At 36.7% G+C, this 16,836-nt stretch overlaps 1 long non-coding RNA gene across 1 annotated transcript; it reads right to left on the bottom strand.

The window, feature by feature from the left end:
• Nucleotides 1-1,058: 1,058 nt before the first annotated feature.
• On the bottom strand, nucleotides 1,059-5,116 carry LOC132636415 (uncharacterized). The gene is made up of 2 exons (XR_009581250.1): nucleotides 5,016-5,116; nucleotides 1,059-1,534 (listed from the first exon to the last, which is right to left on the bottom strand). It is a non-coding gene; the product is annotated as an uncharacterized LOC132636415 (long non-coding RNA).
• Between the last annotated feature and the right edge of the window lie 11,720 nt (nucleotides 5,117-16,836).

The following is a 16,836-nucleotide window of genomic DNA, read 5'->3' as shown; positions in this document are numbered from 1 at the left end:
AGCAAAACGCAGTGGAGGTGAGATGGAATAGTGAGTGCGGACTCGGGAGTGTGGGGTGGGATGGTCAAGGGGTGGAGGTTTGGGGGCGTTGAGTGGCTGGGGAGGAGTTAATGGGCTTGGAATGTCACGTGTTAAACTTTTTTACCCTACTTCCGTTAGAAAAGTCATTTTTCTAGAAAAACTATTTTCCTGTTTTTGGTTTACAAAACACGAAATATTTGGAAGAATATTCTCCTCCATACCAAACACACCCATAGTAGCTCCATTTCGGTATTCGGCAAGTTTAGACTATATATAAGACTTCATACATCAATGGCAATTATTTGAGGAATGAAGTAGCTAGCTCAACTAGAGGTACAGGTGATTTAATTCGATGCTAGGCATAAAATTTTATTAGCTCCAAATATATGAACAAGAAAAACTATTATCACTCAGTTTCTGACTTGAATCGCTCTCAAGGTGGCCTTTTCATTCTTGACTATGTAGTAATTCATTCGTGTAGTGCGTATTTGGACTACCTGTAGAACAATCAGCAATAAAATATTATATTTCCTTTTTAGTAGACTTGTCTACAATTTGGAAACTACCCGATTATTGGAACAACTAGAGGCCCGTGATGTGCACGGACCCAATATTTGGATATTGTTTGTCCTTTATTTTATTAGATTGAAAAGTGTTTGCCAGAAAAATGAAGAAGACGAGCAAACTCCAGTGACCTAATTTGATTTATGCTCAGGCGGTTGTTTGTGGACAAGATGAAGTTGGTGTTCGAGGGTTACGAGTTTAAACAAGAACTATCTGGAAGTTGCGTTTGAGTCAACATAGTCTAAATGGACTGAAATGTTAAGTTAGATCAAATTAAACATTTGGGCCTATTTCAAGAGACTCACACAGGCCCACAACACTTCTCATCATCAGCAGGCCTTTTACACAAATTTTTACTTGACCTAGACAGTTGTACAAAGTATATACATGTATATAGTACTAGAACATTCCATTGTAGATATTTTCTATTTCAATTTTCTGGATTAGAAGTTAGTTAGAATAGAAACCAATAATTAGGTGACTGGTGGATAGTTTGTTATTTCTTAGATGCTCTTTTACTACTATAAAAACACCACTGTACAAATGTTGATATACACAGAAATATACAAAGCAAGTTTTCTATACAATTTTTGTCCAAGTTTATTTATTTCCTAATATGGTATCAGAGCAGGATCAGTAAAAGATCTTACTCTCTTTATATCTTTACTCTATTTCCTTGCTTAATCTGTTGTTTATTCCTGTTCATCAGTCAAAATGGCTGAAATCACTGAAGCTTCAGGAACTGCTGGGCAAGGCATAGCAACTGATGTTGTGAATGCTTCCCATGCATATTTCATTTCACCCTCTGATTCCCCAGGGATGTTGCTTGTTAATTCTGCATTTGATGGCAAAAGCTTTGCAGGTTGGAAAAGGGGCATGCTGATAGCCCTCATTGCTAAGAACAAAGCAGGCTTTATAGATGGTACTTCCATTGAACCTGCTACTGATTCTGATCTGCATAAAGCATGGTCAAGAGCTAATAACATGGTCATTTCATGGCTTCTTAATTCTCTTTCTAGAGAAATATCAGATAGTGTTATTTATTCCACAACTGCAAAGGAATTATGGGGAGATTTGGAGGCCAGATATGGACAGAGTGGTAGAGCAAAACTCTATCAGCTTCAGAAGGAATTAAGTGGCCTTGTGCAAGGTTTTACTGATATTGCTACTTATTACACTAAGATCAAGAGGCTCTGGGATGAGCTTGATACTCTTGATACGTTCATTTCATGTTCTTGCAAGTGCACTTGTGAAGCATCAGGAAAAAAATGTTAAGGCTAAGCAAGATGTTAGACTGGTACAGTTCCTTATGGGACTAAATGACAGTTATTGTGCTGCAAGAGGTAATATTCTCATGATTTCCCCTTTGCCTAGTGTTGCTAATGCATATGCTTTGTTGATGCAAGAAGAAAGGCAGAGCGAGGTACACAACACTCCAAAATATCCTGGAGAAATCTCTTCTTTTATTGCAACTGGACGGAACGACAACCTAAGGAGAAACTATGCTAATGAACCCAAAAATAAGGGGTTTTATGAGGGGAAGAATTCAAACTTAACCTGTAGGTACTGAAAAAAGATGGGACACACCATTGACAAGTGCTATAAAATTCATGGATATCCAGCACATTTTAAGTTCAACAAAGGAAAAAATCCTAGCAACTTTGTCCAAGGGAATTCTGTTGTTGTCACTGAAGGAAATGGGGATCATTTTTTGTACAACACTGATAACAGTGATGGTGGAAAGCCTTTTTCACAAGACCAAATGAACCAAATTATGGCTATGCTACAGCAGGTTAAGGCTGGTGAACAGGGCTCAACTACTGATGTGAAAACTGGTGCTAATTGTGCTGATATAAATTTCAAACACTTTTCTCTAAAATCTGATATTTCCAGTCCTAAAATTAACAAATCTTCATGGATTCTTGACTCAGGTGCTACTGAGCACATGTCTTTCAATAAGAAGTTTTTCATTACTCTCAAACCATAAACTAAACCAATTCTTGTCAATCTTCCTAATTCTCACAGGGTTTCAGTCACTCATTATGGATCAGTGAAACTTTTTACTGACCTGATTGTTTCTAATGTTCTGTTCATTTCATGTTTTCATTATAATCTATTATCAGTGCATAGATTATGTAAACAACTCAAATTTCCTCTAATGTTTATTGATTCTAAATGTCTAATACAGGGCCCTTCAATGAAGAGCCCAATGGTCCTTGGTGAATGTCAAGATGGGCTTTATGTGTAGAATGGTCTTCCACATAGCACTAGTAGTCTTAAGCATTATAATAGCCTAGTTGGTACCGTTTCCATTCCTAAAGACAGTAGTCTACCCATTTCTAGTATTCAATCAAGTGGCATTTTGCCATCTAGTTTCTCCAGTATTTCCTCTTCTATTGTAAGTAGTAAGTTATGGCATGTAAGACTTGGAAATATGCCTTTGTCCAATATGAAAAATATTAATGGAATTCCTTTTTCTGTTTGTTCCAATTTTGACTCTCCTTGTGAGATATGTCATTTAGCAAAACAATCCAAACTTCCTTTTCCCAATAGCCAAATTTTCACTAAACAAATTTTTGATCTTCTTCATATTGACACTTGGGGACCATATAAAACTAAAACTTATGATGGTTTCAAATATTTTCTCACTATAGTAGATGACTATAGTAGAGCAACTTGGACTTTCCTTTTAAGTACTAAGAGCAATGCTTTTCCTATTCTTAAGTCTTTCCTTGCTATGGTTTAAAGGCAACTTGACAAAAACGTTAAGGTTATTAGATCTGATAATGCTCTAGAATTAGGTACTAGCACAACAACTTCTTCTTTTCTTTCATCTCAAGGCATTTTGCATCAAACTTCTTGCACAGCAACAACACAACAAAATGGTGTTGTTGAGAGAAAACATAGACATTTACTGGAGGTTTGTAGAGCTTTACTTTTTCAATCTCACTTACCTACTAAATTTTAGGGTGATTGTCTTATGGCTGCAACCTATTTAATCAACAGATGCCCTACTAAACTACTTCATTTTAAGACTCCTTATGAGTTTCTTTTTGGTATTGCTCCTAAATATTCTGCCCTTAGAAGTTTTGGTTGTCTTTGTTTTGTATCCACTTTGTCTCATACTAGAACCAAACTAGATCCCAGATCAGTTGCTTGTGTAAGGGTACAAACTCCTTAACCTTAGCTCTCAAAAGATTTTTATTTCCAGAGATGTGATATTTCATGAACATATTTTTCCTTTTAGTTCCATTAATCCCAATCTCGGAATTTTTTCCACTCCTGTAGTTTCTAATTCTCATGATTATTTTATGCCTATTGTTTCTTCTCCTATTGCATCTGATCCACCTTGATGTGATTCTCCTACATCTGATCCACCCACTTCTTCTGATTCTCCTATATATGATTTCAGTCCTACTATTGATCCTATACCATGTTCTTCTTCCCCTACCCTTGATGTTTTACCTCTTGTTTTGTCTAGTCCTCTTCCTCCCACTTTTGATCCTACTGTCTTGAGAAAGTCTGCTAGATCCACTAAGACACCTAATTATTTGGAAGACTATATTTGCAACACTGTTCATTTGACTAACTTTTCTCCTACTTGTTTTATTTCTTCTGTTCCAGCTCCTAGTTTTTCTTTTACTACTTTGTCTTCTCAAAATAAACACTACTTCAATTCTCTTTCTCAAACAATGAGCCTACCAGTTTCTCTCAAGCTGTACTCAGTCCAGGTTGGCAGACAGCTATGGCACAGGAGTTTGAGGCTTTAGAAGCCAACCAAACTTGGGAAGTGGTTGAATTGCCTTCTGGTCATAAGGCTTTACCCTATAAGTAGGTTTACAATGTTAAATTGCATTCAGATGGTTATTTGGAGAGGCTTAAGGCTAGACTAGTTGTCAGAGGTGATGTCCAAAGAAAGGGCATTGATTTTACTGAAACTTTTAGTCCTTTTGTTAAGATGACTACTGTTAGATGTTTGTTGGTTGTGGCAGTCAAGAAGAATTGGGGACTGTTTCAGCTAGATGTTAATAACGCTTTTTTACATGGTGAGCTTGAAGAGGAGGTTTATATAAAATTTCCTCCTAGGATGGTTTCTCCTAGTCCTAATCATGTTTGCAGATTGAAAAAAATCCTTATACGGCCTTAAACAGGCCTCGAGGTAATGGTATTCTAGATTGACTGCAGCTTTGAGTTTTAAGGGTTACTTACATTCATTGAACGAGTATTCATTATTTTACAAATATACTGGAAGTGCTATTTGTAGTCTGGCCGTATACGTCAATGACATCTTATTAACAGGAGATGACATTGATGAATTTCATTCTATCAAGGCATTTTTACATTCAGAGTTTAGAATTAAAGATCTGGGACACCTACACTATTTTCTCGGAACAGGAGCAAGGTTTGATTTTAAGCCAAAGGAAGTTTACCTTGGAAGTTCTCACTGAATTTGATGTTTTGGATCTTGCTCCAGTGTCATCTCCTCTCGACCCGACTTCCAAATTACGAGCTGATGAAGGCTCTTTGTTATTTGACCTAACTATTTATCGGCGATTGCTCGGAAAGTTAAATTTTTTGACTAATACTCAACCGGATCTCTCCTTCTCCGTTTAACACTTGAGCCAGTACATGCAAACCCCTAGGGAACCTTATTTTGCAGCTGCTTTGCATGTATTGCGCTATTTGCTAAAGGATCCGAGTTTGGGGCTTTTTATGAACTCGTCACCTTCTTTCAAAATGTTGGCATTTTGCAACGCCGACTGGGCTACATGTCCTGAGACTAGGAGGTCCATCAGTGGTTATTTTATCAATCTTGTAGGTTGCTCTGTTTCCTGGAAATCGAAGAAACAACCATCTATTTCTCTTTCTTCTGCCGAAGTGGAATACCACTCTATGCGTCTTATGGTGGCAGAGATAACTTGGTTGGTTTGTCTTCTCAATGACCTCACTGTTCCATCTTCTCTGCCGATTTCTCTCCACTTTGATAGCCAAGCCACCATCCACATAGCCAAAAACCCCGTTTTTCACGAAAGAACTAAACACGTCGACTTGGATTGCCATTTTGTGAGACAGCAATTCCAAGCCGGTATCATTTCCTTTTCTTTTCTTCCTTCTTCTTCTCAAATCGCAGATATCTTTACCAAACCCCTTGCTGGTCCAACACATCGTCTTCTTCTCGGAAAGTTGGGGTTGCAATCTACACCCTCCAACTTGAGGGGGGATGTTTGCCAGAAAAATAAAGAAGACGAGAAAACTCCGGTGACCTAATTTTATTTATGCTCAGGCGGCTGTTTGTGGACAAGATGAAGTTGGTGTTCGAGGGTTACGAGGTTAAACAAGAACTATCTGGAAGTTGTGTTTGAGTCAACATAGTATAAATGGACTGAAATGTTAAGTTGGATCAAATTAAACATTTGGGCCTATTTCAAGAGACTCACACAAGGCCCACAACACTTCTCATCATCACCAGGTCTTTTACACAATTTTTACTTGACCTAGACAGCTATACAAAGTATATACGTGTATATAGTACTAGAACATTCCATTGTAGATATTTTCTATTTCCATTTTCTGTATTAGAAGTTAGTTAGAGTAGAAACCAATAATTAGGTGACAGGTGGGTAGTTTGTTATTTCTTAGATGCTATTTTACTACTATAAATACACTACTGTACAGATGTTGATATACACAGAAATATACAAAGCAAGTTTTCTATACAATTTTTGTCTAAGTTTATTTATTTTCTAATAAAAAGCAATGTTAAAGATTGTATGTTTGATCTACTGTAAAATACATAAGAAGCACTATTACTTGACATAACGTTCGATTGTTCTTTTATTTTTTCCTCATAAGAACACATGCATGTATAAGTTATATGAAAATCTATGTGTGTGTATATATGCAAAAGAGGGAACAACAACGTCAAAAATAAGCTATAAGCAATATGCTACAACTAGCTAAATTGTATGAAATAGGTATAATGACGGTATATTTGATTTGAATAGCGTGCTAGAACCAGTTAGACTGTGAGAAATATTTAAATTGGTGGTATATCCAATGTAAATTCAAAACATATCTTCTTATCAGGATAAATTTAATTAATTTTAGAGTTGCACATTTTGCATTTATGTTTATTTTTGAAATACTAAACATTTGCGTTTTGATGTTACTGAACAATTTTTCTGTTTACTTGCAAGTGCGAAAACTGAGCAACCAACTCAAGTTGAGCTAAAAAAAGGAAAATAATATGAATCATCTTGAATGTTTTTTCTTAAATTCTACTAAATTTGTACAAGTTTTATGCCTAACTTGAATTTAACATAGTTTTAACAAGGCTTAAGTCATCGACAGGCCCTCGAACTTGTCCAGTAACTCCATTTAGACCCTCCAACGAGATTTGTACCATCTGAATCCTCAAAGACCACTTTTACTATGCCATTTAGACACAATTTGCTGAGTTGGCCCACCGCATGCAGTATACCACCTCAAAGGGCGTGAGATGCCATTTTTTCCCTTTTTAAATTTTTAGAAATATTTAAATAAAAAAAAACCTAAACCTAAACCCTAACATCCTCAATCCCGCCGTTGCCGTCCCCCACTTCATCTTCTTCCCCCACTACTTATTTCAAACATAAATCTCCTCCCATTTTTTCTATCTTTATTCTTGTTTTTGATCTATTTTGTTTTTAGGTTTAGATTTCATGTTGGTTTAGATTTCAATGGCAAAAGAGATGGAGGAGGGTGAGAGCCAGCTGTGGCCACAATTTTTTCGGCGAGCAAGGTCGATTGTTTGAAAGGCCAAGGGTGGAAAACGAGGTGGTGTGTGGAGGAGATGATGGTTGGAGCAAGAAGGGGAAGGAGAAGTGTGGGCGGCAGCGGTGGTGGCGAAAAATCTGGATGGTGGTGGTGTCGGTGGTGGTCGACAGTTGAACTCTGCCAGTCACCGGTGGTCAGCTCTGGCGAGGGAGAGAAACATACTGTTGACACCCAATTTTTGCCCTCCAAAAATTCAAATTAACTAGTCAAGCTTCTTGAATCTCAAACAGAGTAAAATAATTATTCAGAAATTCAAAAAAAAAAAAAATACTTTCTAAACTGCTTTCGGTGTTATTTTACCATTTCATTTGGCAAAATACAATAATATATATTATGTATACTTTACGTATAATTTTAAGTCCTAATCATGTTACTTTATCAATTCGAAAATCAATTTGCACAAAAAACAAGTGTTTTAATTACGTATGTATTCTAACTGTCAAATTAAAATCCTTAACGACTTAATTACTATAATTAATCTCTTTTGAAAATAAATATTTTACTTTGTTAAAGTCAAGAAGCTTGATTAATTAATCGAATTATTGATTCATTCTCAAATTTATTTCAATTGAAAAGCTTTGATTACAAAATTGATCTAAACATGGCTATCCTTTTAAAAGATCAGCCTTTTAAATCATTTTCATGCCCAAGACACTTAACCTCAGGCCCAATGCCTAAACCCCTTGACCCGGCCGACTTTTGTGTTTATAACACCCAAAATCCCCTTAATCCTTTTCATTTTTTTCACCAAAACACGCACCAAACAAACCTCTCTGTCTCTAACCTTCCCTCTTCATCGCAACCAGCTAGAATATCCATTTTTGGCTAAGGTTCAGATGCATTTTTGCTTTCCCAGAGCTTGTTCGCCTATTAATGGCAAAGCATTTATTGGACCTTGTCTTCTTCCTCAGTCCCAAACGGTAACTTGATGCTTTTCAATTTCTTTGGGGTTTTATCTTTTCTTTTCCAATGGAAATGGACGGATTTAAAAGAATTCTTTTCAAATCCAGAATTTTAAATGAATTCTCAAACAAATTTCAAACTGGACATTGTCCCACATAGTTAGTTTGACAAAAATTTTGGTTTTTGGGGTTCTATAAATAGAACTCCCATTTCTTCATTCAAGGAGAGGTTTTTTCACAACCACAATCAGTTTGAAAACACCCAAGTTATAAAATTTTCAATTACTTGGCTGTAAACAAGAAATTTTTCTTGTAAGTCAAAATCTTGATCATCGGAACTAGTTAAAATATTTTTTGAGTTCGAGTCAGTTCGTCGTCGTTGGTGAGAGGTCGAAGATGATCAGCCACTCTCGTCGCCCCCGTCACTGCTCGACAAAAAGGTAATTCACAAATCCCTTCTCTTTATTTTCTATTTTCTTTTAATTTCGGAATTTGTGTAGTGTTATAGATGTTTTTTTTTCTCTTCAATCTGTTCTGTTTAGTCAACTTCATTTAAGTTAATTTTAGCTATATAGCTTAAGGTTGATATGAAGGCTGTGTTGCTTTGAGTAATGCATGTATTTAAGCTGTAAACTGGCTTGCTATTAGCTGTTAGTATGATTTAATTCTAGTTCAGAAAGTTTGGTTAATATCGATATAGTTATGAACTAGGTGCTTAAATATCCAAATGTCCACTGCCTAGGCCTAATTATACAAAAATGTCCATTTTTTTAGTTTGTTGAGATAACTACCTGACCCTTGTGGGTTAGCAGTCCTTAGATATCAAGCGTTGTTTGGTTAAATATCAGTTTATTTCATAGAAAAGAAAAACAAATAGCTATTGTTTTTTTTGATTAAGCACCGGGTGTCCGGGTCTCTTAGAGCCCCGACTAATCCCGGGGGTGCACAGGCCCTCGGCAAGGAGTTTCCCGCAAGTGCACCACGGTTAATTCAGGTTTTACCCAGTCCGATGGCCCTCAGAAATTGTTTGCACCCAGTGGGTTTCGAACTTGAGACCTTGAAAGGGAGCACCCCAAGGCTCAAGTCAATTGCCACCAAGCCAACCCCTGAGGGTTACAAATAGCTATTGGTTCGTTCAAATTTTTCTGAGTCCACCTCTAGTTTTTCCCTTACTTTCAAAGGATATTGTGGACAACTATGTGTAATTCTCTATGTTAGCTCAATGACTTGGTGTATTTAATATTAAAATCTTAAAATGGTAACTGTCTCTTGAGGGAAAGAAAAGAATGGGGGTCAAGTATGAAATGATCAAAGGTCTTGTTATAGTTATGCTAAATCAAGTCTGGAATGCAATAGATCATGTCTGTTTCTTCTTTGCCCATTGTCAATTCCTCTATACGTCCTATGCTCCTCCTAAACTGTTTAATAAGTTTCATGATCATGTTTAAATCTTCGTTTAATATCCAAATTGGAACATGCTTCAGTTGCAGCTTAAGGGATACAGTTTGTTTTCAAAAAGAAACCAGAGAACATATATTTACCTAACTGTTACTGTTTCCAGTTTTAAATTTATGCAAACAATGGCCTGCCTTCTTTGCTTGAAAACTAGTTTGAAACATAGATTAGAGTGTTTTACCAGTTAAATATTGGCTTCATGATTTAAAGGATTCCTCCTCTGACCAAGTCTTGTTAAAATACAGCTAAAAGAAAACAGTAAAGATCTCCAGTTTCACTTCTCTTTTAGTGTTTATAGAAAATGGTTGCTGTCCTTGATTTACATGAAATGACTGATCATTTTTTGGAAGTGTAATCTCAAATGGTTCTACTTACAGCTTATTTTAGTTATCTCATCAGTGTATTTAACTTACCAAAAGGATTAGCAATTTCCATCTTTAACTATTGATTGTAGTGGTAAATAACAAGGTTATTGAATGAATAATATGAAAGAAACCTATGCACTCAGCAGTTCTGTAATCTGCCTGCCCTTGTCCTGTATTTCTAGTTTGAGTCATTTATGTTGAATGAATCAATCAGACATTAGCTTGACATTTATGGTCCTATGAACTGCTGAAATCTTCTTTAAACTCGTTTTAAGATTTAGAAAGACAAGTATCATCCTGTCTGCTTTTCCAGAACTATTTTCCTGATATGTAATGTTCTGATTTCTGGAGTATAGTTTCAGCATGTTTAGAACTCTCCTTTAAGTAATCTTATTGCTGGAATCTTGATCCTCCTGTTGTTATGCCGGCTGAAAGGTCAAGGCAAGCTTTTGGTTTGATTTAGCCTCCTTCGATAGCTTGCCTTGCCTAAGGTTCTAGAAATATTTTGACCTTGTGCGGCATCGGAAGCACGGATGGTGGTAGCCCCCTTGCTGGCTTATCTTTCAAGTTGGATGTTTATGAATAATCTTGAAGATCCCTTTTGTGGTAGGCTAGGTTGAGTAGACACCCTCACTTCTCTGGAGATAACATCATGGTCGGTTATTAAGTATTCTCTTAACAATTTAAGTTTCCAGATTCATAACTTTGAGAGTTAGTACTTGTGTCCTCCTAAGCTATTCCTAAATATTGTTGTATGTGCCCATTAGTGCTTTAGGCCTTGAGACTTTGTCTCTTTGTCATCTTAATTTGTTTTCCTCTAGAATTTGAACCAAGGTGTGATATTTTATCTTGTTAGAGCTTTGTGTGTTTCGGGATACTCATCCTTTACCCCTTTCTTTCTTTGCTTGACCTGGGGAGTTTCAAATGACAAATGTTCTTGAGGTGCTTTTACGGATTGAGGGCTGCCCTTTGAGTATTCTATTGCTGCCCACAAAAAATGGCTCAGAGGCTGCACTTGAATGCTCATTTGAGAAAAATAGATGCAACATTTTGGTTCCCAATCAAGATATTCTGATGAGAACTGATTCTACACCTTAATGCCACATTTTATGAAACAAACAGTTTGAAACCTTAAGCCAACTTGTGGCTACATATTTTATGCAAGACCAATATGCTTGGCTGCTGTACTGGTTGTCAAGTTGAGCCTCATTGTCATTGTGTTTTGCTTGTATTTTCACCGAGGATAGGTTGTTGCTTGTGCTGCTGAGCAGCTGGCATATTTGAAGCTTGAAATGTGGCCAGGCTGCTTAAACTACTACTGCTACTTGTTATTGCTACACTTGAAGCAGATTTGCTGCACTTTAAGGCTGCCAACTGCTACATTTTTACCAAAATCTTGCTGTATTTTGAGGTTGAAAATGTTGCATTTTGAGATAATATTGAGGGCAACTAGTTAGTGATATTTTTGGCTGTGCTTAGCTTTGAACTGAAGCGATGCCTGTTGAGTTTCTTCTGGCCATTTGTTGCTGTGTTTTTTCTGGGTCAAATGTTGCTTGTTTTAATTGAGGTCTGTGGTGCTGTTACTGCATTTTGCTGGTGCATTTTCGAAAAAATAGAAACTACTACTACACTTGATGTAAGTGCTGCACCATGTACAAAATTGTTGTATCATTGAGCTTTGAGGTCACTGTTGTTACCTTGCTTTAAAATATAATGAGCAGGTGCTACATTGAAAGAATAGATTTCTAAACTTGGTGATAAATCCCGCTGATTTGAACACATACTACACTTGGCCGATGAGAAAATATAATTGAGGCCATGCCCTTTCCGAAAAGGTTGTCCCTCGATTAGGAAATGATGATCTCATAGTATAGTAATAAAGTAGGATCCAACATGCGTTTGGCAAGGCGACTAGAACGATTGACGAGTCACTAGTTCGCAGCCACGATATGTTTCGGAGCCATTTTCCCTAGATTAAAAAGAAACATGAGTCTGAGCCTCCGTAATTAAAGCTCTCAAAGTTTGATACGAGTCTGAGGGAGATTATTATTTATGTTCATAAACGTCACCTTATGGGGTGGCGTATCATTTTGACTAACTACTTTTCTTTCTATTTGTGTGAGGTAAAAATAAAGTGAAGTATGTGGCGCGAAACTTAAAGAGGAAGTAAAGAATCGGATGCTTAAAGCCTTGGAGAGTTGGAGTTTGGATGAAGAACTAGAAGAGCATGGAAGACCTATTCCCTTCAGACGAGCGGACAAGTGGAATAGGATGCCGAATGATTTGGGCCCAAGGCCGAAAAAGCTAAAAAAATAAAAAACTCCCTTCCTTTTATCATAAGTTTTACATTATTTTCTATATGAATATGTAAAAATGCACTTGTATGGATATTGAAACCCTTATAAGTTAGAACCTAGGATTTAGTTGCGGGTAGGGACCCGAACATGTTTCAAATTATATCTGAAAGATAAGTGAGTTGTATTCCATTTGTTAAAAGTAAATAAAAGTGAAAAAATGTTTTCTCATGCAAAAAGTGGATTACCTTTGAATATATCTTTCAAGTATGTTTCATAATTTGACAAAGAAAAGTGAAAAAAAAAAATGAATTCAAATGAATGGAACATTCTTCAAAATCCATGTTTGGGTAAATAGTTCTGAGGATACGATTGACCAAAGAGATAAAATGTAGATAAGGAATGAACTAATAAAAGTCTATACATATATGTATATACATGTATATTTTCTTATATACAAACACATGACATTAGTTTTAGATGGGATATACCCAGTATACTATCCTTATAAGTAAAAGGATAATATTATTTTTACCCGAATATTTTAAATCTGAACTTAAACTATCTTTAATTAAAAGGAAGTTATTTAATTCTTTCAAAAGCCAATATGATATGCCACGACAGTATTTTCATAAGGGAAATTAAACAAAACATAAGCAGTTCATACAAAATCACACATTGAATCTCGAAGGTCAACTGTATATTACGGATCCTTAATACTAGGGTGCCTAACACCTTCCCTAGGGTATCACCAGAATCCTTACCTAGAAATTAAGTTACAAAGGCTTTTTTGTCGCGTTTGAATAAATTATTTGAACCTGATTTTCCTAATTTCCTAAAAATTGGGTGGTGAATCTTTTTCAAAACAAGTCTGAAAGAGCACCAACAAGTTCTTAGTAGCTTTCCGAGCGCTAATCCCGCCCGCGAAATGCGAACCGTAACAGATGGCGACTCTGCTGGGGATTTTAGGTTCTAACCATAAGGGTTTTAATATAATGTGATTATTTGTATAAACCACTTATGTGTTTGCTTTCCTATATATATATATATATATATATATATATATATATATATATATATATAAACTGTCATCACATGCATATCAGCCTGTTTTTTGTTAAATAAGGGCCGAATAAGAAGTTGTTTTGTGCCCATGAGGGTTCTTTTTTCTGGGAATACTTAACAAAGCCTAAATGTCAAATGATCAATGCCTTAGAATAAGAGGTTAGACTATTAAGTGAAGCATTATTTAGCAGAATAGTATGGTTTAAAGGTAACATTAAACTCATCCTAGTTCTAGAGGTTTCTAGTGGTTGTCATTTGGTTGTGGGATGGATAAAGGGTTGAGAGTGCTTCAAGGGAGTAAAAGGAAGGTCAAGGCATAGACTGAAGTGATGACCGGTTTGGCCTTGCCTCCTTTTTACTAAAGAAGAGGGTCTAGGAAAGGGTTTGGGGGTGCTGACCCACCCTGTACTGCTTCTTCTTTAGGGCTTTGAAGTCATTTTCCCTTGAGTTTCATTCCTATGACCATGGGACCCATAAAAGCCCTTTAGTTTACTAGGAAGAGGTTAATAAGACCTTAGAGGGATTTTGCTAAAACTGTGACCCTAAAATCAACCTAGATTAATCAAATAGGATCCTTTTAGGTTCTATTGGCTAAAAATAGGTCAGAATAGTCTATTTGAAGACTCTAAGTTAATTTGGTTCTAAAAATCAAGCTGTGTCACCTTTAAGGGTAGTAGGATTGATTTAATGACAAGATGAGAGGGTCATGAGTGTGGGTATGCAAGTTGTAAACCACTTGGCAAAGGGAGGTCTTTTTAAAGACACCTTGGAGAGGAGATTAGGAAAGAACTAAGTCTAAATTGATTCATAATATCATTCTCCCAAATAAAAGGTTGTCACGACATGCCCTATAAGTCTATGGGGTAATACTTGTTATATGTACACATTTGACCTTCATTGCCTATCATTGAATCAAGGATTGATTAAAGTGAATTCGATCTTGCATAAAATAGTTGCTTTAGCCTGAAAATGGACCTATTATTATAGTTTTAGCTAGTTCACTTAGTGCTCATACTTTCTGGAACTTGGGAAAGGAAACAGGGTGAAGCAAAAACCTTAAATAAGTTTGTCCTTAGTCTCAACAAGTCTTGAGTAGGTTCAGGGACCTTATTGTTTATGTCCAATCTTATAGACAACTTTAGTTCAGTAATTATGTTCCTTGCCCTATCCAGCTTTAAAATGAAATACTTGTATTAATTATGAATATTTGTATTACATTTGATACCTTTTTGGATTGCGTGAAGCTGAGTATCCTTCTATTGTTAGTTTGATAAATAATGAATGTTGCCTTGCTAAGATTAAGTCCAGATTTGCCTTAGAATTAGTTTGAGAACCACATTTCCTAAAAAGAAAATTAATTAGGTGGTTAATAGAGTCAAAGACTTAAGGGAAGCTTGAAAAGACTTGGAGTTGCTTGCAACCATAGTTCAGTACAGTCAACTTAAGTTGATGATTGATAATCCTAATTGAATCATAACACTAAGGTGGCACTTGGAGGGATTAAGAGCTGCCTGCAACTAGGTCCGATACGGTGTCACCAATAGACAAGGGGGAGGTTTCAAAGATTAAACTTAGAAAGGTCAGAGTTATTTCAACCTAGCCCAGTACTACTTAATCATGATAATAAAGGAATTAGAATTTAGATGGCTAGAAAAGGGCCCTAGTGAAAATTGCTTAAGTTAAAAAGAAGTGTATACATGGCATGTATACATAGGTCTTAATAATAGGTGATCCTGTTAGATGTATACAAGGTATGTACACTTGATATACGTGTCAAAGTGTATATCTAGTGGTATACCATGTGTATATAGAAGTACATCAGACAATATATGAGTATATATCAAGTCAAAATGGGATAGAAATCACCATAGGCTTTAATACTTAGTGTTTAAATGGCTTGCGGTACGAACCTACGTGTTCCGGCCCATCAGAATAAACATAAGAAGGCCCATTTCAGTCTTAAGCTAATGCGAGAGATAAGTCCGGGCTTGGGTAGGAATTATTAAGGCATTTGTGTGATTAGGCTTGCCAGGCCCATTTCCTGGGTTTGTTTGGCGTTAACTTAATCTGATATCACTGTATATGCATATACTTTGTTAATACACATGTATGCTTAGCTACATACGACCAGTCAATCGCAAGCCTGATAGTTTCATTAGCAGTCAGATGGTCAAAATCCTCTCCGTTCAGTTAGCTCTTTAGGTCGTCTTTGAAAATCTTCCATGTTGACCGAATCATGGACTATTCTGCCTCAGGCAAAACAAGTGCTTTGTTCATTATAACCGATGGACTAATACATTTTCCCTTTTGAGATTCTCTAATTGACTCGTGGGGAACACCGAAAGTGTTTCTTTTACAAAAAAACTAAATTCACAATCCCTTTTAGCCCACCCATGCACTACGCTACAAATGCCAAAACATTCAATAATCTCCATTCATCATTTATTCAGACACTACCAGTCTCCACCCACCCTCCCGTGGAATATTAGTTTCAGTTGTGAACTATGCAGACCTGATTCTTGTCCTAGCAAGATACGTAGGCAATCCTACATAAGGGAACGGTCTTCCACTGTTTCAAACTATGGACCCTGAGAACGGATCTAGGGTTTGTCTTTGAATCAGTCAAACTCCTCGAATTTTCATTCACGAACATTTTGAATCAAGTACCCTAAGGACTGGAAACAAGGGCAACTTGTTCAAAATGTTCGACAACTTTGTTCAAACTCCGAAATGACCTAGTCAATAAAGTAAATCCTTTCACGGAAATTAAAAAAAATGGGGACACGCCTTATGTAACGTCCCTAATCGGCTGTTTAGCCGCGATTCACCTAATACTCATCCCAGGTTCATATTTTGATACTGTCAGTCTATCATGACACTTTCAATAGGATGGGCACAACTCAATCATTATCCCATTAAGAAAATTCTCTGCGAGCGCAAGGATAAGAAAGCTACAAGGCGAAAAGCCTCAAGTCAGCAAGGACAAGAAATCTACAAGGCGAAAAGCCTCAAGTCAGCAAGGACAAGAAAGCTACAAGGCGAGGGCCTCAAGTCAACAGGGACAAGAAAGCTACAGGGCAACGAGCCTCAAGTCAGTAAGGACAACAAAGCTACAGGGCAACGAGCCTCAAGTCAGCAAGGACAAGAAAGCTATAAAGCGACGAGCCTCAAGTAAATGTCAATATGCTAAAGAGGGATACGTAACTCCCCAACAAGTCGAAACCATGTCGACCCCATCTGTGGCAGAAGACAGGTAGGATGCTTGCCTTTCAAAGTTGTTCTTTCACGAGATCACTACTTAAGAACACAAGTGTCTAGTGCAAACATAATTTAGCACTATGACGATTTTAATCC

This window comes from Lycium barbarum, chromosome 4, assembly GCF_019175385.1.
Source record: "Lycium barbarum isolate Lr01 chromosome 4, ASM1917538v2, whole genome shotgun sequence".
NCBI classification, from domain to species: domain Eukaryota; kingdom Viridiplantae; phylum Streptophyta; class Magnoliopsida; order Solanales; family Solanaceae; genus Lycium; species Lycium barbarum.
Note: the sequence above shows the minus strand (reverse complement) of the source record. Positions and strands in the feature narration are given on the sequence as shown.